The sequence below is a fragment of the Oncorhynchus mykiss genome, chromosome 21 (assembly GCF_057628025.1).
Source record: "Oncorhynchus mykiss isolate SJ-2025 chromosome 21, ASM5762802v1, whole genome shotgun sequence".
Classification (NCBI taxonomy): domain Eukaryota; kingdom Metazoa; phylum Chordata; class Actinopteri; order Salmoniformes; family Salmonidae; genus Oncorhynchus; species Oncorhynchus mykiss.
The window spans coordinates 37,740,001-37,763,569 of NC_143042.1; the positions used below are offsets into that span (position 1 = coordinate 37,740,001).

Here is a 23,569-nt window from a genome sequence, read left to right on the forward strand (position 1 = left end):
CCTTCAGCACCCGTTATCACAGGAAGGCCAAGAAGATCATCAAGGACATCAACCACCCGAGTCACGGCATGTTCACTCCGCTATCATCCAGAAGGCGAGGCCAGTACAGGTGCATCAAAGCTGGGACCGGAAGACTGAAAAACACCTTCTAGGCAGCCTCACCCAGTACCCTGCCCTGAACTCAGTAACTATTACTAGCCGGCTACCAAATCGGTATTCAACCCTGGACCTTTACATTTTATAACCTTTATTTAACCAGGCAAGTCAGTTAAGAACAAATTATTATTTTCAATGACGGCCTAGGAACAGTGGGTTAACTGCTGCAGTACACACCTTTTCTATTAATTTACAGTCAGCTCGGGGGGTTTGAACTTGCAACCTTCTGGTTACTAGTCCAACACGCTAACCACTAGGCTACCCTGCCGCCCCCGCCACCTTAGAGACAGCTGCCCTATGTACATAGTCATCTGTTGACCAACTGTTTCATCCACTTTGTATGTATATACTGTATTCTAATCAAGCCTCATCCTATATAACTACTGCAGTACACACCTTTTCTATTAATTTACTGTCCATACTGTCTTTACACACCATTATATACAGTTGAAGTCGGAAGTTTGGAAACACCTACTCATTGAAGGGTTTTTCTTCATTTTTCAAAATGATGAAATGACACATATGGAATCATGTAGTAAGCAAGTGCCTTGATGACAGCTTTGCACACTCTTGGCATTCTCTCAACCAGCTTCATGAGGTAGTCACCTGGAATGCTTTTCAATTAAAAGTTCATTTGTGGAATTTCTTTCCTTCTTAATGTGTTTGAGCCAATCAGTTGTGTTGTGACAAGGTATGGGTGGTATACAGAAGATTTGGTAAAAGACCAAGTCCATATTATGGCAAGAAAAGCTCAAATAATCAAAGAGAAACGACAGTCCATCATTACTTTAAGACATGAAGGTCAGTCAATACGGAACATTTCAAGAACTTTGAATGTCTCTTCAAGTGCAGTCACAAAAACCATCAAACGCTGTGATGAAACTGGCTCTCATGAGGACGGCCACAGGAAAGGAAGACCCAGAGTTACCTCTGCTCCAGAGGATAAGTTAATTAGAGTTAACTGCACCTCAGATTGCAGCCCAAATAAATGCTTCACAGAGTTTAAGTAACAGACACATCTCAACATCAACTGTTCAGAGGAGACTGCATGAATCAGGGCTTCATGGTTGAATTGCTGCAAAGAAACCACTACTAAAGGACACCAGTAAAAATAAGAGACTTGCTCGGACCAAGAAACACAAGCAATGGACATTAGACTGTTGGAAATCTGTCCTGAGGTCTGATGAGTCCAAATTTGAGAATTTTGGTTCTAACCGCCATGTCTTTGTGAGACGCAGAGTCGGTGAACGGATGATCTCCGCGTGTGTGGTTCCCACCGTGAAGCATGGAGGAGGAGGTGTGATGGTGTGGGGGTGGCTAGCATGGCTAAATAAATAAAAACCCTGGAATGAGTAGGCACGTCCACATTTTTGACTGGTACTGTACATATATTTATATTCTGGACTCATTTATTCATTGATTATTCTGATATTTCTTAATTCCTTCCTTTACATTTTTGGGATTTGCGTGTTTTGTTTTGTATTGTTATGTATTACTGCACTGTTGGGAGGTAGAAACATAAGCATTTCACTGCAGCTGTGATAACATCGTGTGTACACGGCCAATACCTATAGATATTATATCATCCGCAATAAGAGAAGGTGTAGAAACACTTGTGAGTGTACAATCTGTATAGTATAACAGTACTTGTGAGGGTACAAGCTGTATAGTATAACAGTACTTGTGAGGGTACAAGCTGTATAGTATAACAGTACTTGTGAGTGTACAAGCTGTATAGTATAACAGTACTTGTGAGTGTACAAACTGTATAGTATAACAGTACTTGTGAGTGTACAAACTATATAGTATAACAGTACTTGTGAGTGTACAAACTGTATAGTATAACAGTACTTCTTAGTGTGCAAATTGTATAGTATAACAGTACTTGTGAGTGTACAAGCTGTATAGTATAACAGTACTTGTGAGTGTACAAACTGTATAGTATAACAGTACTTGTGAGTGTACAAACTGTATAGTATAACAGTACTTGTGAGTGTACACACTGTATAGTATAACAGTACTTCTTAGTGTACAAACTGTATAGTATAACAGTACTTGTGAGTGTACAAACTGTATAGTATAACAGTACTTGTGAGTGTACCAGCTGTATAGTATAACAGTACTTCTTAGTGTACAAACTATATAGTATAACAGTACTTGTGAGTGTACAAACTGTATAGTATAACAGTACTTGTGAGTGTACCAGCTGTATAGTATAACAGTACTTGTGAGTGTTCTGATGAGTTCTGTGCCTACTGTAAGTACTTGCAAGTGTTTCAATGAATGTGGAATGACGATGACACCAATGTGTGCGTGTGTGTGTAAGTTCACCTGCTAGCCACACACTCCCGACATTTCCGTTTTCTCAACCAAACACGAAGATGTTTCATTTTGCTCATGTCTCTCTCACACACACACACACACACACACACACACACACACACACACACACACACAGCCCCCCAAGACTGGCCACGTGCACCGTCCCGTAGAGAGAGCGAGCACAGGAAGAGAGAGAGAGAAAGAGGGACGGCTCGTAAAGAGGGTGACCGTATGGAAAATAAGTTCAACGTATGACTAGCTTCATATAGAGCACACCTTCCACTCCTACAGAGAAGAGAGGGAAGAGAGTGCACCAGAAAAGAGGAGTGAACAAGAAGTTACTGCGGTACAAAGTAAAACATACAACCGTATTGCTAAGACCAGAATTCAATGTCATACATCTTGTTTCCACTGCTCAGTAAACATACACTTCCAGATATCTATGGAGTCATTTTTTTTTGTGTGGAAGGTTTTTGGTTTGTTCAGAATATAATCAACCAGACATTTGATTCCAGTCAGAAACATTGATTCATCATTAAGCTATGATTGAGAATGACATAGAGAGAGAGAGAGAGAGAGAGAGAGAGAGATTAAGGATGGCGGAGAGAGAGAATAAGTGATTGAGAGAGAGATTAAGGATGGCGGAGAGAGAGAATAAGTGATAGAAAGAGAGAGAGAATAAGTGACAGACAGAAAAAAAAGAGATACTATTGGTGAGAGAAAATGAGAAAGAGAGAGAGAAGGACAGAGAGAATTGAGGACAGAGAGAGATACTGTACCGTGCGTGGAGACAGCAATAATAAGAAGAGACTTGCTTGGATCAAGAAGCACAAGCAATGGACATTAGACCATTGGAAATCTGTCCTGAGGTCTGATGAGTCCAAATTTGAGATTTTTGGTTCCAACCACCGTGTCTTTGTGAGACGCAGAGTTGGTGAGCGGATGATCTCCACGTGTGTGGTTCCCACCGTGAAGCGTGGAGGAGGTGTGTTGGTGTAATGGTGCCTTGTTGGTGACACTGTCAGTGATTCATTTAGAATTCAAGGCACACTTAACTAGCATGGCTAAATAAATAAAAGAGACACTATTGGTGAGAGAAAATGAGAAAGAGAGAGAGGGACAGAGAGAATAGAGGACAGAGAGAGATACTGTACTGTGGGTGGAGTGGTAGGTAGGCTGGGGAAATAAACTGATGTAATCGGGGCCAGTAGTCAGTAGTGACATCTCTTTGGGTCTCTTACATAATTTAACATCCTATTGATTTGTCACTGGCAAGATTTGGCCCTCAGCCAATATGCAATAGCATTTGTAATATTTGAGCTTCAGCCAAGAAGAGAGGGCTGAGCGAGAGAGAAGGGAGAGGGAGGGGGTAGGAGAAGGGAGGGTGGACAGAGGGCAGAGAGAGAGAGAGAGAGAGCGAGAGAGAGAGAGAGAGAGAGAGAGAGAGAGAGAGAGAGAAAGAGGTCCTGTGATGTTGATGGTATCATCAATGAAATTATAAAATATACTGACCACAAATTCCAAATGCCTATAATTAAACTTTAACATCATCCTCAGCTCTGGCATATTCCCCAAAATTTGAAACTAAGGACTGATCACCCCAGAAGAATTTGACCCCAATAACTACCGTGGGATATGTGTCAACAGCAACCTTGGGAGAATCCTCCGCATTTTCATTAACAGCATGGCTTGTACATTTCCTCAGTGAAAAGAATGTACTGAACAAATGTCAAATTAGCTTTTTACCAAATTACCGTACGACAGACCACGTATTCACCCTGCACACCCTAATTGAAAAACAAACCAACCAAAACAAAGGCAAAGTCTTCTCATGACTTGTTGATTTCAAAAAAGCTTTTGACTCAATTTGGCATAAGGGTCTGCAATACAAATTGATGGAAATTGGTGTTGGGGGAAAAACATACAACATTCTAAAATCCATGTACACAAACAACAAGTGTGCGGTTAAAATGGGCAAAAAACACACATTTCTTTCCACAGGGCCGTGGGTTGAGACAGGGATGCAGCTTAAGCCCCACCCTCTTCAACATATATGTCAACAAATTGGCGAGGGCACTAGAATAGTCTGCAGCACCCGGCTTCACCCTACTAGAATCTGAAGTCAAAGGTCTACTGTTGGCTGATGATCTGGTGCTTTTGTCACCAATCAAGGAAGGCCTACAGCAGCACCTAGATCTTCTGCACAGATTCTGCCAGACCTGTAAGACAAAAATAATGGTGTTCCAAAGAAGGTCCAGTTGCCAGGACCACAAATACAAACTCCACTTAGACACCGTTGCCCTAGAGCACACAAAACTATACATACACTACATGGTCAAGGGTATGTGGACACCTGCTTGTCGAACATCTCATTCCAAAATCATGGGTAATGGTATGGAGTTGGTCCCCCTGTGCTGCTATAACAGCCTCCACCCTTCTAGGAAGGCTTTCCACTAGATGTTGGAACATTGCTGCAGGGACTTGCTTCCATTCAGCCACAAGAGCATTAGTGAAGTTGGGCACTGATGTTGGGCGATTAGGCCTGGCTTGCAGTCAGCTTTCCAATTCATCCCAAAGGTGTTCGATGGGGTTGAGATGGGGGCTCTGTGCAGGCCAGTCAAGTTCTACACCGGTCTCGACAAACCATTTCTGAATAGACCTTGCTTTGTGCACGGGGGCATTGTCATGCTGAAGCACGAAAGGGCCCTTCCCAAACTGCACAGAATGGTCTAGAATGTCATTGTATGCTGTAGCGTCAAGATTTCCCTTCACTGGAACCCAGGGGCCTAGCCAAGGGGCCGAGACAAACTTTAAATTTGGCACTATGCATTCGGCCAGTTAGTGTTCACCTGGCATCTGCCAAACCCAGATTTGTCCGTCGGACTGCCAGATGGTGAAGCAGGATTCATCACTCCAGAGAACGCATTTCCACTGCTTCAAAGTCCAAAGGCGGCGAGCTTTCCACCACTCCAGCCGACGTTTGGCACTGCGCATTGGTGATCTTGGCTTGTGTGCAGCCGCTCAGTCATGGAAAGTCATTTCATGAAGCTCCCGACAAACAGTTATTGTGCTGACGTTGCTTCCAGAGGCAGTTTGGAACTCGTTAGTGAGTGTTGCAACCAAGGACAGACGATTTTTACACGCTACGAGCTTCAGCATTCACCGGTCCCGTTCTGTGAGCTTGTGTGGTCTACTAATTCGCAGCTGAGCCATTGTTGATCCTAGACGTTTCACAATAACAGCACTCACAGTTGACTGGGGCAGCACTTGCAGGGCAGAAATTTGACGAACTGACTTGTTGGAAAGGTGGCATCCTATGATGGTGCTACGTTGAAAGTCATTAAGCTCTTCAGTACGGGCATGTCTATGGAGATTGCATGGCTGTGTGTTAGATGTTATACACCTGTCAGCAACGGGTGTAGCTGTAAGGACAGATGCTGGGAGACGAGAAGTAAGTACAGGAAGTGAATATTTAATAAACAACGGACATGAAACAGACCCTCGAGCGCCAGAGAGGGGGAGCGGGAGCAGGAGTGACAGTACCCCCCCTCTAGGTGCGCCCCCCGGCGTCCCACCTGGGCGAGCCTGACGGGCCGACTGAAACATGAGAGTCGGACAAGCTGGCTGAGGCGTGGAAGCCTGACGAGCCGGCTGAGACGTGGGAGCCCGAAGAGCCGGCTGAGACGCGAAAGCCTGACGATCCCGCTGGGGCGCGGGAGCCCGACAAGCCGGTTGAGGCGTGGGAGCCCGACAAGCTGGCTGAGGTGTGGGAGCCTGACGGGCCGGCTGAGGCAAGCAAATTTCTTGAGCCAGCTAAGGCGTGGAAGCCTGACGAGACCGCTTCCTTCGGCAGTGGCACCCAGACCCGACGTCACCAACAAAAACAAAAACTCCCTGATGCGTTAAATTGTGGTGTTAGCATTCTGTACAGTACAGGGGACAGAATACAGGGGAGTGAACATTTAATAAATAGCGGACATGAAATGGGGAACAAACTGAGGAACAGACAGATATAGAGGGGGCAAACAACAAAGTGAAGAAGTCCAGGTGAGTCCAATGAGCGCTGATCAACGTAATGATGGGTAGCCTGGCGCCTGAGAGGGGGAGCGGGAGCAGGCGTGACAGTAGCTGAGATAGCCAAATCCACTTATTTGAAGGGGTGTCCAGCTACGTTTGGCTATGTAGTGTACCTCGGCCTAAACATCAGCATCACAGGTAACTTCAACAAAGATGCGAACAATCTGAGAGACAAGGCAAGAAGGGCCTTTTACGCCATCAAAGGGAACATAAAATCCCAATTAGGATTAAAAAAAAATTGAATCAGTTATAGAACCCATTGCCCTTCATGGTTGTGAGGTCTGGGGTCCGCTCAACAACCAAGAATTCACAAAATGGGACAAACACCAAATTGAGACTGCATGCAGAATTTAGCAAAACATCCCCTGTGTACAACATAAAACACCAAATAATGCATGCAGAGCAGAATTAGGCCAATACCCACAAATTATCAAAATCCAGAAAAGAGCAGTTCAATTCTACAACCACCTAAAAGTAAGCGTTTCCCAAACATTGCATAACAAAGCCATCACCTACAGAGAGATGAACCTGGAGAAGAGACCCGTAAGCAAGCTGTTCCTGTTCACAAACACAAACACACCCCACAGAGCCCCAGGACAGCAACACAATTAGACCCAACCAAATCATGAGAAAACAAAAAGATAATTACTTATCACATTGGAAAGAATTAACAAAAAAAACAGAGCAAACTAGAATGCTATTTGGCCCTAAACAGAGAGTACACAGTGGCAGAATACCTGACCACTGTGACAGTCCCAAACTTAAGGAAAGCTCTGACTATGTACAGACTCAGTGACCTTGCTATTGAGAAAGGCCGCCATAGGCAGACATGGCGCTCAAGAGAAGACAGGCTATGTGCACACTGCTCACAAAATGAGGTGGAAACTGAGCTGCACTTCCTAACCTCCTGCCCAATGTATTTCCCTCAGATTACACAGATCCACAAAGAATTAAAAAAGAAACCCGATTTTGATAAACTCCCATATCTACTGGGTGAAATTCCACAGTGTGCATCACAGCCGCAGATTTGTGACCTGTTGTCACAAGAAAAGGTCAACCAGTGAAGAACAAACACCATTGTAAATACAACCCATATTTATGCTTATTTATTTCCCCTTTTGTAGTTTAACCATTTATACATCATTACAACACTGTATATAAACATAATATGACATTTGAAATGTCTTTATTCTTTTGGAACTTTTGTGAGTGTAACGTTAACTGTTCATTTTTATTGTTTATTTCACTTTTGCATATTAATGTTCATTTCCACTTGCTTTGACAATGTAAACATATGTTTCCCATGCCAATAAAGCCCTGAATTGAATTGAATAGTAAGGGTAGCAGAAAGCGAGAGAGAGAGAGAGAGAGAGAGAAGGAGAGAGGGAGAAGGAGAGAGGGAGATAGAAGGAGAGAGGGAGAGAGAGAGAGAGAGAGGGTGATTGTGTGTCAGTGAGTGTACAGTCCACAGTGTTATCAGTGCTGCTGTAATCAGTTTTATAACAGGGTTAGAGCCAGACTCACTGGATCCACAGGCCAGACCTGTCTGCTTCCCAAATGGGACTCTATTTCCATGACTCAGGTCAAAAGTAGTGCACTATATAGGGACATGGTGCCATTTGGGACTCATGTCTGGTCTGCTGAAAGAAACCTGGATCTAAATACTATTTAAAATAATGTAATATTCTTTAACTGTCCTTAATTGAGCTTGCATGATGGAATGGAACCAATAGAACAGGCCCAAAAGTGCATACCCCGCCCACCTGGCACTCCAGGCAGGCTAAAGTGAACGCTCAAACTATTTTAAAGAGTTCAGATAGTTTTTGAACCCAGGTCTGGTTAGTTCGCAATTCAACGGTTCAATCACGCGGACATTGACGTCTTGCTCCCAGACAAATTAAACAACATCTTTGCTCGCTTTGAGGACAATACAGTGCTGCTGACACGGCCCGCTACCAAATCCTGTGGGCTCTCCTTCTCCGTGGCCAACGTGAGTAAAACATTTAAACGTGTTAACCCTTGCAAGGCTGCCGGCCCAGACGGCATCCCTAGCCACGTCCTCTAGAGCATGCGCAGACCAGCTGGCTGGAGTGTTTACGGACATATTCAACCAATCCCTATCCCAGTCTGTTGTCCCTACATGCTTAAAAATGGCCATCATTGTTCCTGTTCCCAAGAAAGCTAAGGTACTGAACTAAATGACTATCGCCCCGTAGCACTCACTTCTGTCATCATGAAGTGCTTTGAGAGACTAGTCAAGGACCATATCACCTCCACCCTACCTGATACCCTAGACCCACTCCAATTTGCTTACCGCCCCAATAGGTACACTAACGATGCAATCGCAATCACACTGCACACTGCCCTATTCCATCTGGACAAGAGGAATACCTATGTAAGAATGCTGTTCATTGACTACAACTCAGCATTTAACACCATAGTACCCTCCAAACTGGTCATTAAGCTTGAGACCCTGGGTCTGAACCCCGCCCTGTGCAACTGGGTCCTGGACTTTCTGGCGGGCCGCCCACAGGCGGTGAAGGTAGGAAACAACATCTCCACCCTGCTGATCCTCAACACTGGGGCACCACAAGGGTGCGTTCTCAGCCCTCTCCTGTACTCCCTGTTCACCCATGACTGCGTGGCCATGCACCGCTCCAACTCAATCATCAAGTTTGCAGACGACACAACAGTGGTAGGCTTGATTACCAACAACGACGAGACGGCCTACAGGGAGGAGGTGAGGGCCCTCGGAGTGTGGTGTCAGGAAAATAACCTCTCACTCAACGTCAATAAAACAAATGAGATGATCGTGGACTTCAGGAAACAGCAGAGGGAGCACCCCCTATCCACATCAACGGGACAGTAGTGAAGGTGGAGAAGGTGGAAAGTTTTAAGTTCCTCGGCGTACACATCACGGACAAACTGAAATGGTCCACCCACACAGACAGTGTGGTGATGAAGGCGCAACAGCGCCTCTTCAATCTCAGAAGGCTGAAGAAATTTGGCTTGTCACCTAAAACACTCACAAACTTTTACAGATGCACAATCGAGAGCATCCTGTCGGGCTGTATCACCGCCTGGTATGGCAACTGCTCCGCCCTAAACCGCAAGGCTCTCCAGAGGGTAGTGAGGTCTGCACAATGCATTACCGGGGGCAAACTACCTGCCCTCCAGGACACCTACAGCACCCGATGTCACAGGAAGGCCATAAAGATCATCAAGGACAACAACCATCCGAGCCACTGCCTGTTCACCCCGCTTTCATCCAGAAGGTGAGGTCAGTACACGTGCATCAAAGCAGGGACCGAGAGACTGAAAAACAGCTTCTATCTCAAGGCCATCAGACTGTTAAACAGCCATCACTAACATAGAGAGGCTGCTGCCAACATACAGACTCAAATCTCTGGCCACTTTAAGAAATGTAATACATTTATTTAATAAAGGTATCACTAGTCACTTTAAATAACTCAACTATAAAAATGTCTACATGTCCTACATGACTCGTATCATATGTGTATATACTGTATTCTACACCATCTACTGCATCTTGTCTATGTTGCACGCCATCGCTCATCCATATATTTATATGTACATGTTCTTATTCATCCCTTTACATTTGTGTGTATAAGGCAGTTGTTGTGAATTTGTTAGATTACTTGTTAGATTTTACTGCATAGTCGGAACTAGAAGCACAAGCATTTCGCTACACTCGCAATTAACATCTGCTAACCATGTGCATGTGACCAATACAATTTGATTTGATTTACAGGCGCACACACACAGGTGTCTACAGCTGGCACTATGCACAGACACACAGGCGCACGCAACCCTGCTCACGCCCAGTCCCACCACACATACTTCCCAATCACATTCAAGCGTGAGTCAATGCCCCATCCTATACATTCTTCCTTCTTTCAGCTTCCTCTCCTCCTCCTCATCCCCCGGAGCACTTCTTCTTTTATAGGATCCTTCTCTCCACAGAGAGGAAGGACTGCAGACGGGAATGAAAGGAGGGAAGCGGAGAGAAAGAGAGGCAGAAAAAACTAGATTAATAGACAGAAGCAAGCAGAGAGCCACTGAAAGAGAGAAAGAGAGAAAACTCAAACAGACTTTCCTCTTGACGCCGTAAATAATTCAATTTCTGTATTTTTTTCCCCCATCTTTTTTTCATTCCCTCATTCTCTCTGTTCTTTTTTAAAGGTATACTCAACTGGGAGCAGGCAGTCTGATTAATTGGCAATTAATGTTTAACGAGTTACAGCTGTGTTCAATTAGCACTGTTATCAGCGCTATTCCTCACGACACCTTTCTCCCTCTCTCCTTCTCCCTCTAGTATTCTCTGTCCCTCTCCAGCTCCCTCTGCTTCTCCCTCCAGTATTCTCTCTCCCTCCAGTATTCTCTCTCCCTCTCCCTCCGGTATTCTCTCTCCCTCTCCCTCCCTCTCTCCTCCCTCCAGTATTCTCTCTCCCTCTCCACCTCTCTCCCTTCCCTCTCATATTCTCTCTCTCCCCCTCTCTCTCTTTTCCAGAAATGTCCTATATCCCATTCCCTGTGGTTCTCGCTGTCACCATGTCATATGGTAGAGAGAAATACATCCTCTGTATAGATACTACCTATCTACCACGAGTGATAGTAGATGTGATGAATTTACAATCAGTACAAGCGGCCTTCTTTTCAATGTCCCCCCCCCATTTCCTCTCTGTCTCTCATACCTATCTTCCTCTTATTTATCTAATTCATCTGCCTCTCTGTCAAAACACGTCTCATCGCTAAGTCTTAAGTGTGTGTGTGTGTGTGTGTGTCTGTGTACAATGCTGTTGATGACAGGTGGATGAATGTAAAGCCTGTTGAACCAGAGAGCAACCTATAGAGGGCCAAATATCAGACACGTTCTCATACGGTACACACACACACACACACACACACACACACACGGACACACACTCACTTCACTTTAGGGGTTACAGCGGTTCTTCAAGAGCTGGTTGATCCACAAAGCTGAGTGTGCAGTACACAACATGTCTGTAGCATGTCATGTTGACATGGAATACATCACAACAGCATCAGACAGTCTAGTGGGAGAACAGCGGGCAGAGCACTACAGCAACCTGGACAAAGAGAGAGGGAGGAGAGAGAGAGAGAGAGAGAGAGAGAGAGAGAGATTGAATGTGTATGTGTGTGTTAGTGCAGGTAGGCTACACATGTTCGAGCAAAAGTGTGTGATAGTGAGTGTGTGATAGTGATTGTGAAGGTGTGTGTATGTGTGTGGAGCTGGCTGTTGGTCGTGGTCTTTTCATAGCCTCCTTTTCAATCGTCTTTCATTCAAATCGGATACCTCCACCCATCTGTTCACAAAGAAAGGGGGAGAACAAGAAGGGGGGGGAGATGACAGGAGAATACAGAGCTGGCTATCACTATTCATCTCTCTGTCTGCCTCCTCCTACTTTATCATCTGTTTTTCTTTGTCTCCCTCCCTCTCCATCCCTCCCTTCCTCCCTCTCTATCCCCCCTCCTTCACCACCCCCCCTCTCTATCCCTCCCTCCCTCACCATCCCTCTCTATCCCTCCCTCTCTCCATCCGTCCCTCTCTATCCCTCCCTCTCTATCCCTCACTCACCACCCCTCCCTCTCTATCCCCCCTCTCTATCCCTCCCTCTCTCCATCCATCCCTCCCTCACCATCCCTCTCTATCCCTCCCTCACTATCTCTCCCTCTCTCCATCCATCCCTCCCTCACCATCCCCTCTCTCTCTCCATCCATCCCTCTCTATCCCTCCCTCTCTCCATCCATCTCTCCCTCACCATCCCTCTCTATCCCTCCCTCACCATCTCTCCCTCTCTCCATCCATCCCTCCCTCACCATCCCCTCTCTCTCTCCATCCATCCCTCTCTATCCCTCACTCACCACCCCTCTCTTTCCCTCCCTCCCTCTCTATCCCTCCTTCCCTCCCTCCCTCTCTATCACTCCCTCTCCTTCCCTCCCTTCCTCCCAGCATGACCTGAGCTGTCCTCTCTATCCCTCCCTCCCTCCCAGCATGACCTGAGCTGTCCTCTCTATCCCTCCCTCCCTCCCTCCCAGCATGACTTGAGCTGTGTGAATACCTGTCTGAGTGACTGACTCCCTCCCTCCTCCCCCCACTCCGCATGCTCCGTTCCCTCCTCCCACTCTTCTCCTTCGTCTCCCCTGAATAGAGACAGAATGGAGCTCAGCTTTTCTCCAAGGAACCCAGCAGGTGTGTGTACAGTACGTGTGAGTCTTTAAGCGAATGTGTGTCTGTGCCTCTGTGTGTGTGTGTGGGGTGGACAATGGGATGTCTGGTTTCAACAAGGGACTCTCAGCCCATTTCCAGCTCCTGGCTCAGCCAACCAACTGACACAGCAGTGCTAATCTATTAGGGGACGGACGGACGGACGGACGCACACACACACACACACACACACACACACACACACACACACACACACACACACACCTCTATTCCTCTCACCTGCCACAGTGTCGTCCTCCCACCGCGTGTGTTCTGTGCGTGGGTGTGTACCTGCGTGGGCCAGGTATCGTCTGTACCTGTAACACAAGCACACAACAGCTTTGAATAGCACACACGACACACACTAGCACACACGACACACACTGACACACACGACACACACTGACAGAATCGGACGGTAAGAGACGTACAGCATGTTGTGTACATACTGAAGTGTAGCTTCTAGAGAACTGTATGAAAGTCAGTTTCATGACTTAGATGAGTAAACAAACGGGTTTAGTTCCGTTGCAACACACCCTGTTGCACTACTAACCTCCAGCACATAAGAACATAACTGTAGGCAGGGTGTGTGTGGGTGTGTGTGACTAGGTATGTGAGGCTGGTCCGTCCAGACTAATAATGCTACGGTTCTAAGAGCAGTACTCTGCTTACCACTGATAGTTATTTGGCGGGCACGCACGCACACACACACACACACCTAATGAGCGTCCAGGAGACAGCCATTATGCCCTCCACTTAGCCAGCAGAGACACAGACAGACACACAGGACACACACCGTCACTTATAATGCCTCAGTTGTACAGCAGAAGCCTATACATGAAGCCTGTACTCCCTCAGCATAGCCATGCAAAACTACGGTCATAAAGCCTCCCTTACAGGGCCTTCAGAAAGTATCCACACCCCTCGACTTTAACCACATTTTGTCGTGTTACAGCTTGAACTTAACATGGATTCAATGGAGATTTTGTGTCACTGGCCTACAAACAATACCCCATAATGTCAAAGTATAAATATTTTTTGAGATTTTTTATTTTTATTTTACAAATTAATAAAAAATGAAAAGCTGAAATGTCTTGAGTCAATAAGTATTCAACCCCTTTGCTAAATAAGTGCAGGAGTCAAAATGTTCTTAACAAGTCACATAATAAGTTGCATGGACTCACTCTGTGTGCAATAATAGTGTTTGACATGATTTTTGAATGACTACCTCATCTCTGTACCCCACACATACCATTTTCAGAGAGACAGATTTCAAACACAGATTCAACTACAAAGGCCAGGGAGGTTTCCCAGTGCCTCGTAAAGAAGGGCACCTATTGGTAGATGGGTAAAAAATAAAAATAAAATACATTGGCTATCCCTTTAAGCATGGCAAAGTTATTAATTACACTTTGGATGGTGTATCAATACACTCAGTCACTACAAAAATACAGACGTCTTTCCTAACTCAGTTACCTGAGAGGAAGGAAACCGCTCAGAGATTTCACCATGAGGCCAATGGTGACTTTAACACAGTTACAGAGTTTAATGGCTGTGATAGGAGAAAATTGAGGATGGATCAACAACATTGTAGTTACTCCACAATACTAACCTAAATGACAGAGTCAAAAGAAGGAAGTCTATACAGAATATAAAATGTTCCAAAACATGCATCCTGTTTGCAACAAAGCACTAAATTAAAACTGCAATAAAAATTGTCAAAGAATTTAACTTTGTCTTGAATACAAAGACTTATGTTTGGAGCAAATCCAACACAACACATCACTGAGTACCACTCTTCATATTTTCCAGTATGGCAATGGCTCCATCATGTTATGGGTATGCTTGTCATCAGGCAAGGACAAGGGAGTTTTTTCTTGGATAAAAAGAAACGGAACAGAGCTAAGAACAAGCAAAATCCTAGAGGAAAACCTGGTTCAGTCTGCTTTCCACCAGACACTGGGAAACAAATTCACTTTTCAGCAGGACAATAACCTAAAACACAAGGCCAAATATACACTGGAGTTTCTTACCAAGATGACATTGAATGTTCCTGAATAGGTACAGTTTTGACTTAAATCTTCTTGAAAATGTATGTCAAGACTTGGAAATGGCTGTCTAGCAAAGATCAACAACCAACTTGACAGAACTTGAATAATCTTTCAAGAATAATGTGCAAATATTGTTCAATCCAGGTATGCAAAGCTCTCACGAGACGTACCCAGAAAGACTCACAGATGTAATCACGGCCAAAGGTGATTCTAACATGTATTGACTCAGGGGTGTGAATACTTATGTACATTTCACATTTTCTATATTTCATTTTCAATACATTTGCAAACATTTCTAAAAACACGTTTTCACGTACGTGCTAGTGTGTGTAGATGAGTGAAAGAAAAACATCTATTTAATCCATTTAGAATTCAGGCTGTAACAACAGAATGTGGAATCAGTCAAGAGGCATACTTTCTGAAGGCTCTGTACATAATGTAGTTGACCATCTCATCCATACATGCGCTCACAACGAAGAACATCTGCAGAAACACACGGGAACCCCAGCATTTCCTGTTTAGGCTAAGCGCCTGTTTATCTGAGCGTGTTTGTGTGTGTTTATGTGTGTATGCATGGGATTAGGGGTTGGTCATATGTCATAATAATGACATCACACTCACAAGAGCCAAACAGCAAAAAGCCAAAACATTTCTGCTAAATCCTAAATATTCCATCATTCAAGATTTCCTTCTAAGCATAATCCCCTGGATTCCAACATTCTGGAATTCTTCCCGAGATCATCTCCCTGCTGTAGTTTGGCAGCAGGCAGAGAGAGAGAGAGATAGAGAGAGGGGTATTAGGGAAAGGGGGGATGAGGAGTATGAAACAGGGAGAGACAGAAAGAGAGAGAGAGAGAGATATACGAGTTAAGAGTGGGAGGAAAGAGGGAAGGGAGGAGAAGTCTTGCTGTGCTTGCAGTTCCCCTGTGGCCATGTTTAGCGTGCGTTGAGGAATGCGCGTGCTCTGTTTCCTCCTCTTTTCTTCCTTCAGGAGGTACGTTGCTACCTACACTCGAGCCAGCTGGGCTAACTCAGATCTGCCTGACAACAGCCCGGGGCCACACACACAAACACATGCACTTGTGCAGACACACACAAGACACACAAATACACACAACAAAGCTAAATGAAAGGGACCTCGGGACAGAGTCTTGGGGAACGCCCAACGAAACAATGACACAACTCCGTTAAACTACACACCTAACCTCACATCTGAGTCAGCTAGGAATCATCTCGTTTATACAAGGGGCTACCTTGGGACAAAAAAAAATGGAGTCCCCCCTCTTCTTTGGGGAGTTGGTTCATTCCTTTAGCATGTGGAATGTACAACAGGAACAGCTTGCATTTCATGACAGGGTGGAGAGATCCGAGCAGGGAGGGAGTTATCCAGCCCAGGGCGTAAGGAGGGGGTGAACTGGTTCACAGGGTATTTTTAGAAGTGTCATTTATACTCAGTATGTAATGCATGCTGTAGCTGCACTGTGGTACACAATGCTATGGAATAACAATACAGTACACTAAAATACACATGGGGTCGGGGAGAGTTTTAAGTTGTAATGTCACGTGCACAGGTACAGTGATATGCTATATACAGTGTATTGTACACAGATAGAACTACAAACACATTCAGGCGCACATGCAAAACCACACACACACTCAACTACACATGACATTCATACAGGGCCACCATAAAGTATTCATTCCCCTCGACTTATTCCACATTTTGTTGTTACCGCATGAATTCCAAATGGCTTAAATAATTTCTCTCACACATCTACACACAATACCCCATAATGACAAAGTGGAAACAAGTTTAGACATTTATGCAGATTTATTGAAAATGAAATACAGAAATATCTCATTTACATAAGTATTCACAACCCCGAGTCAATACGTTGTAGAAGCACCTTTGGAAGCGATTACAGCTGTGAGTCTTTCTGGGTAAATCTGTAAGAGCTTTCCACACCTGGAATGTGCAACATTTGCCCATTATCCTTTTCAAAATTCCCCAAGCTCTGTCAAATTGGTTGTTGATCATTGCTAGACAAACATTTTCAGGTCTTGCCATAGATTTTCAAGTAGATTTAAGTCAAAGCTGTAACTCAGCCATTTAGGAACATTCACTTTCTTCCTGGTAAGCAGCAGGTGGCTAGAGCATTGGCCCAGTAACCGGAAAGGTTGCTAGATTAAATCCCCGAGCTAACAAGGTCAAAATATATCGTTCTGATCAACAAGGCAGAATTTGTTCTTAACTAACTTGCCTGGTTAAATAAAACATAAAATAACCAACTCCAGTGTATATTTGGCCTTGAGTTTTATGTTGTTGTCCTGCTGAGAGGTGAATTTATCTCCCAGTGTCTGGTAGAAAGCAGACTGAACCAGGTTTTCCTCTAGGCGTTTGCCTGTGCTTAGCATCATTCCGTTTATTTTTTATCCTGAAAAACGGCCCAGTCCTTAACGATTACTAGCATACCCATAACATACGTGAAAATATGGAGAGTGATACTCAGTAATGTGTTGTATTGGATTTGACCCAAACATAACACTTTTTATTCTCGCCTGGTTCACCAACTACTTCTCAGAAAGAGTTCAGTGTGTCAAATCGGAGGGCCTGTTGTCCCGACCTCTGGCAGTCTCTATGGGGGTGCCACAGGGTTAAATTCTCAGGCCGACTCTTTTCTCTTTATATACTGTATCAATGATGTCGCTCTTGGTGTGGGTGATTCTCTGATCCACCTCTAGACAGACGACACCATTCTGTATACATCTGGCCCTTCTTTGGACACTGTGTTAACTAACCTCCAGACGAGCTTGAATGCCATACAACTCCTTCCATGGCCTCCAACTGCACTTAAATGCTAGTAAAACTAAATGCATGCTCTTCAACCAATCGCTGCCCGCACCTGCCGCCCGACTAGCATCACTAGGATGGTTCTGACTTATACTATAAATACCTAGGTGTCTGGCTAGACTGTAAACTCTCCTTCCAGACTCAAATTAAGCATCTCCAATCCAAAATGAAATCTAGAATCGGCTTCCTATTTCGCAACAAAGCCTCCTTCACTCATGCCACCAAACATACCCTCGTAAAACTGACTATCCTACCGATCCTCGACTTCGACGATGTCATTTACAAAATAGCCTCCAACACCCTAATCAGTAAACTGGATGTAGTCAATCACAGTGCCAGCCGTTTTGTCACCAAAGCCCCATATACTACCCACCACTGAGACCTGTATGCTCTCGTTGGCTGGTCCTCGCTACATATTTATCGCCAAACCCACTGGCTCCAGGTCATCTATAAGTCTTTGCTAGGTAAAGCTCCACCTTATCTCTTACCCACCCGTAGCACGCGCTCCAGCAGATATATCTCACTTGTCAGCCCCAAAGCCAATTCCAACCTTTGGCTGCATTTCCTTCCAGTTCTCTACTGCCAATGACTGGAGCGAATTGCAAAAATCACTGAAGTTTGAGACTTATATCTTCCTAACTTTAAGCGTCAGCTGTCAGAGCTGCTTACCGATCGCTGCAGCTGTACACAGCCCATCTGTAAATAGCCCATCCAACCAACTACCTACATCATCTTGTTTTTTTTCAGCTCTTTTGCACACCAGTATTTCTACTTGCACATCCTCATCTGCACATATATCACCCCAGTGTAAATTGCTAAATTGTAATTACTTCGCCACTATTGGCCAATTTATTGCCTTAACTCCTTACTTAATTTGCACACACTGTATACAGATTTTTCTATTGTGTTACTGACTGTACATTTGTTTATCCCAACTCTGTGTTGTTGTTTTTGTCGCACTGTTTTGCTTTATCTTGGCCAGGTCGCAGTTGTAAATGAAAACTTGTTCTCAACTAGCCTACCTGGTTAAATAAAAAATCGAATAAAAAAAGTATTCAGGACAAAAAGTGAATTGCTTTGCCACATTCTTTGCAGTATTACTTTAGTTCCTTGTTGCATACAGGATGCATGTTTTGGAATATTTTATATTCTGTACAGGCTTCCTTTTCACTTTATCAATTAGGTTGGTATTGTGGAATAACTACAATGTTGTTGATCCATCCTCAGTTTTCTCCTATCACAGCCATTAAACTGTTTTATAGTCACCATTGGCCTCATAGTGAAATCTCTGAGCGGTTTCCTTCTTCTCCGGCAACTGAGTTAGGAAGGACACCTTTATCTTTGCAGTGATTGGGTGTATTGATACACCATCCAAAGTGTAATTAATAACTTCACCATGCTCAACGGGATATTCAATGTCTTATACATGTATTTTTTACCCATCTACCAATAGGTGCCAGCCATTCTTTGAGAAGGACTGTAAAAGCTCCCTGGTCTTTGTGGTTGAATCTGTGTTTGAAATTCACTGCTCGACTGAGGGACTTTAAAGATAATTGTATGTGTGGGGTACAGAGATGAGGTAGACATTCAAATATCATGTTAATCACTATTATTGCACAGTGAGTCCATGCAACTTATTATGTGATTTGTTAAGCAAATTTTTACTCCTGAACTTATTTAGCCTTGTCATAACAAAGGGGTTGACTACTTATTGACACAAGACATTTCAGCTTTTGTATTAATTTAATTTCAAAAGATCTAATTCAACTTTGACCTTATGGTGTATCATGTGTAGGCCTGTGACGAAAAATCTAAATGGAATCCTTTTAAAATTCAGGCTGTAACACAACAAATTGTGGAAAAAGTCAATGGGTGTGAATACTTTGAAGGCACTGTACCATCACACTAAACACACACATACAGTACCATACACACATACAAATCTGTACGTACACACCCCTGATGTGGCCAGGCCTATTGGGTGTGCACTGTGCAGCAGTTGGAGCACACTTGCATGCACACAAAGCCCAACAAACAAACAGCCACCCAACCACGAGTCTCAACACCCTCTGAATCACACCGTTGCCTTGTTTAACCTGGGAATAGAAAGGGAGGGAGAGAGAGAGAAGCCGAGAGGGAGGGAGACAGAGGGAGGAAAAAATAAACCATATGGAGCATGGAGACCTAGTTTGACGTCTCTCCCCCGCCTCCCCTCTCTAATTCTCCCACACACCTGGGAAGGTTATCCCTCTTGGAATCAGAGAATTCCCACCAGCAACCAGCAGAACTCGCAATTAAAACTAAACTTTAATTAGTTTTCACTTTCTCACCCTTCCTCCCGCTCTCTCTACCTCCGCTCTCTCTCCACCTATCCTCCCTCTACTCACGTCTTCTCTCTCCCTCTCTCTCTCTATTCCACAGGGGTGTTCGGGGTGCTGTAGGACGATGTGAGTGAGACTGTGAACTTCTAACTATTCCCACGTTTAGAAGCTGAACTAATCAATGAGGAAAGGATATGTGAGACAGAGGAATGGGGGCTCACACTCTCACATACAAAGTGTGTGTGTGTGTGTGTGTTTGTGTGAGTGAGTGAGTGTATGTGTGTGCACATCGAGAACATAACCACTAAACTCAGCAAAAAAAGAAACGTCCCCTTTTCAGGACCCTGTCTTTCAAAGATAATTCAAAAAAATCTAAATAACTTCACAAATCTTCATTGTAAATGGTTTAAACACTGTTTCCCATGCTTGTTCAATGAACCATAAACAATTAATGAACATGCACCTGTGGAACGGTGGTTAAGACACTAACAGCTTACAGACGGTAGGCAATGAAGATCAGTTATGAAAAATGAGGACACTAAAGAGGCCTTTCTACTGACTCTGAAAAACATCACTGCGGGAACGTGCCTTAGGCATGCTGCAAGGAGGCATGAGGACTGCAGATGTGGCCAATAAATTGCAATGTCAGTACTGTGATACGCCTAAGACAGCGCTACAGGGAGGCAGGACGGACAGCTGATCGTCCTTTCAGTGGCAGACCATGTATAACAACACCTGCACAGGATCGGTACATCCGAACATCACACCTGCACCAGGTACAGGATGGCAACAACAACTGCCCGAGTTACACCAGGAATGCACAATCCCTCCATCAGTGCTCAGACTGTCTGCAATAGGCTAAGAGAGACTGGACTGAGGGCTTGTAGGCCTGTTCTAAGGCAGGTCCTCACCAGACATCACCAGCAACAACGTCGCCTATGGGCACAAACCCACCGTCGGTGGACCAGACAGGACTGGGAAAAAGTGCTCTTCACTGACGAGTCGCAGTTTTGTCTCACCAGGGGTGATGGTTGGATTGGCGTTTACCTTTGAAGGAATAAGCGTCACACTGAGGCCTGTACTCTGGAGCGGGATTGTCACAGCATCGTCGGACTGAGCTTGTTGTCATTGCAGTCAATCTCAATGCTGTGCGTTACAGGGAAGACATCCTCCTCCCTCATGTGGTACCCTTCCTGCAGGCTCATCCTGACATGACCCTCCAGGATGACAATGCCATCAGCCATGTTGCTCGTTCTGTGCTTGATTTCCTGCAAGACAGGAATGTCAGTGTTCTGCCATGGCCAGCGAAGAGCCTGGATCTCAATCCCATTGAGCACGTCTGGGACCTGTTGGATCGGAGGGTGAGCGCTTGGGCCATTCCCCCCAGAAATGTCCGGGAACTTGCAGGTGCCTTGCTGAGTTGGGTAACATATCACAGTAAGAACGGGCAAATCTGGTGCAGTCCATGAGGAGATGCACTGCAGTACTTAATGCAGCTGGTGGCCACACCAGATACTGACTGTTACTTTTGATTTTGACCCACCCTTTGTTCAGGGACACATTATTCAATTTGTGTTAGTCACATGTCTCTGGAACTTGTTCAGTTTATGTGTCAGTTGTTGAATCTTGTTATGTTCATACAAATATTTACACATGTTAAGTTTGCTGAAAATAAACACAGTTGACAGTGAGAGGACGTTTCTTTTTTTTGCTGAGTTTATTACTACAAGAATGTCCCACAGTTGACAGTGCATGTCAGAGCAAAAACCAAGCCATGAGGTAGAAAGGATTGTCCATAGAGCCCTGAGACGGGACTGTGTCGAGGCACAGATCTGGGGAAGGGTACCCAAAATTTGCCGCAGCGTTGAAGGTCCCCAAGAACACAGAGTCCTCCATCACTCTTAAGACTCTTCCTAGAGCTGGCAGCCCGACCAAACTGAGCAATCGGGGGAGAAGTGTCTTGATCAGGGAGGTGAACAAGAACACAATGGTCACTCTGACAGAGCTCCAGAGTTCCTCTGTGGAGAAGGGAGAATATATATTTTTTAAATCCTTTATTTAACTACTAATCCTTATTTACAATGATGGCCTACGGGGAACAGAGGGTCAATTGCCTTGCTCAGGGGCAGAACGACAGATTTTTACCTTGTCAGTTTGGGGATTCGATCCAGTAACCTTTTGGCTCTAACCAATAGGCTACCTGCCTCCCTATAAGGAGAAGCATCTCTGCAGCAATCCACCAATCAGGCCTATTTGGTAGAGTGGCCTGGATGGAAGCCACTCCTCAGTAAAAGGCACATGACAGCACCTAAAGGACTCTCAGACCATGAGAAACAAGATTCTCTGGATTGAACTCTGTGGCCTGAATGCCAAGCGTCACGTCTGGAGGAAACCTGGCATGATCCCTACGGTGAAGCATGGTGGTGGCAGCATCATGCTGTGGGGATGTTTTTCAGCGGCAGGGACTGGGAGACAAGTCAGTATTGAGGGAATGATGAATAGAGCAAAGAAAGATCCTTGATGAAAACCTGCTCCAGAGCTCTCAGGACCTCAGTTTGGGGCAAAGGTTCACCTTCCAACAGGACAACAACCCTAAGCACACAGCTAAGACAACGCAGGAGTGGCTTCGGGACAAGTCTCTGAAAGTTCTTGAGCCCGGACTTGAACCCGATCGAACATCTCTGGACAGACCTGAAAATAGCTGTGCAGCGACGCTCCCCATCCATCCTGACAGAACTTGAGAGGATCTGCAGAGAAGAATGGGAGAAACTCTCCAAATACAGATGTGCCAAGCTTGTAGAGTAATACCCAAGAAGACTCGAGGCTGTAATCACTGCCAAACGTGCTTCAACAAAGTACTGATTAAAGGGTCTGAATACTTATGTAAATGTGATATTTCCATTTTTAAAAATAAATACATTTGCAAACATTTCTAAAAACCTGCTTTCGCTTTTTCATTATGGGGAATTATGTGTAGATTGACGAGGGGGAAAAAAATGTCATCAATTTTAGAATAAGGCTGTAACAAAACAACGTGGAAAAAGTCAAGGGGTCTGAATACCTTCCGAATCCACTGTATGTCGCTATTCCTGTTTGTGTGTGTGTGGCGACTACTCCTGTGTGTAGATTAGATTAGAGTATTACTTTACTAATCACAACATGGAATTTTTATTATCACCGCATGCATCATGACATACAATGACAGGACATGCTGCATTGGCCAACACATTAAGACACATAAAGGCCCCTGCACCAACCGTAGTCTCCCTAAAAGAAGTGTGATTCAAGTGTTGTTTTCTATCCCACACTGGGGGAAAACAGGCAACAACATTTTCCTATAGAAAGACCTCATAAACAGTTAATCAATTACATGCAATAAAAAGCCTCCTGGCTGTCAGTAGAAATGACCGTCTAAACCTCTCTGTGGAACATCTGGGCAGGATGGACCTGCTACTGAAGCTGCTCCTGTGTTGAATTATAGAGTGCTGTGGAGTGGGTGTGTGTCATCAGAGTGCTGTGGAGTGGGTGTGTGTCATCAGAG

The 23,569-nt window shown here is 44.7% G+C and overlaps 1 protein-coding gene across 9 annotated transcripts in view; it reads right to left on the reverse strand.

The window, feature by feature from the left end:
- The window catches only part of kdm6ba (lysine (K)-specific demethylase 6B, a), a 153,804-nt gene that overhangs the window by 73,702 nt on the left and 56,533 nt on the right, over positions 1–23,569 (reverse strand). For 5 of the 9 annotated variants that reach the window (XM_090214591.1, XM_036957915.2, XM_090214585.1 and 2 more), the window contains 2 exons: positions 13,046–13,122; positions 11,507–11,666 (listed from right to left, as the gene is read on the reverse strand). The gene's annotated coding sequence lies outside the window, so the exon portion shown is untranslated. Of the gene's footprint in view, positions 1–11,506; positions 11,904–13,045; positions 13,123–23,569 lie in introns of all 9 variants that reach the window. The other 4 variants (XM_036957916.2, XM_036957914.2, XM_090214593.1 and 1 more) reach the window with 2 other exon arrangements.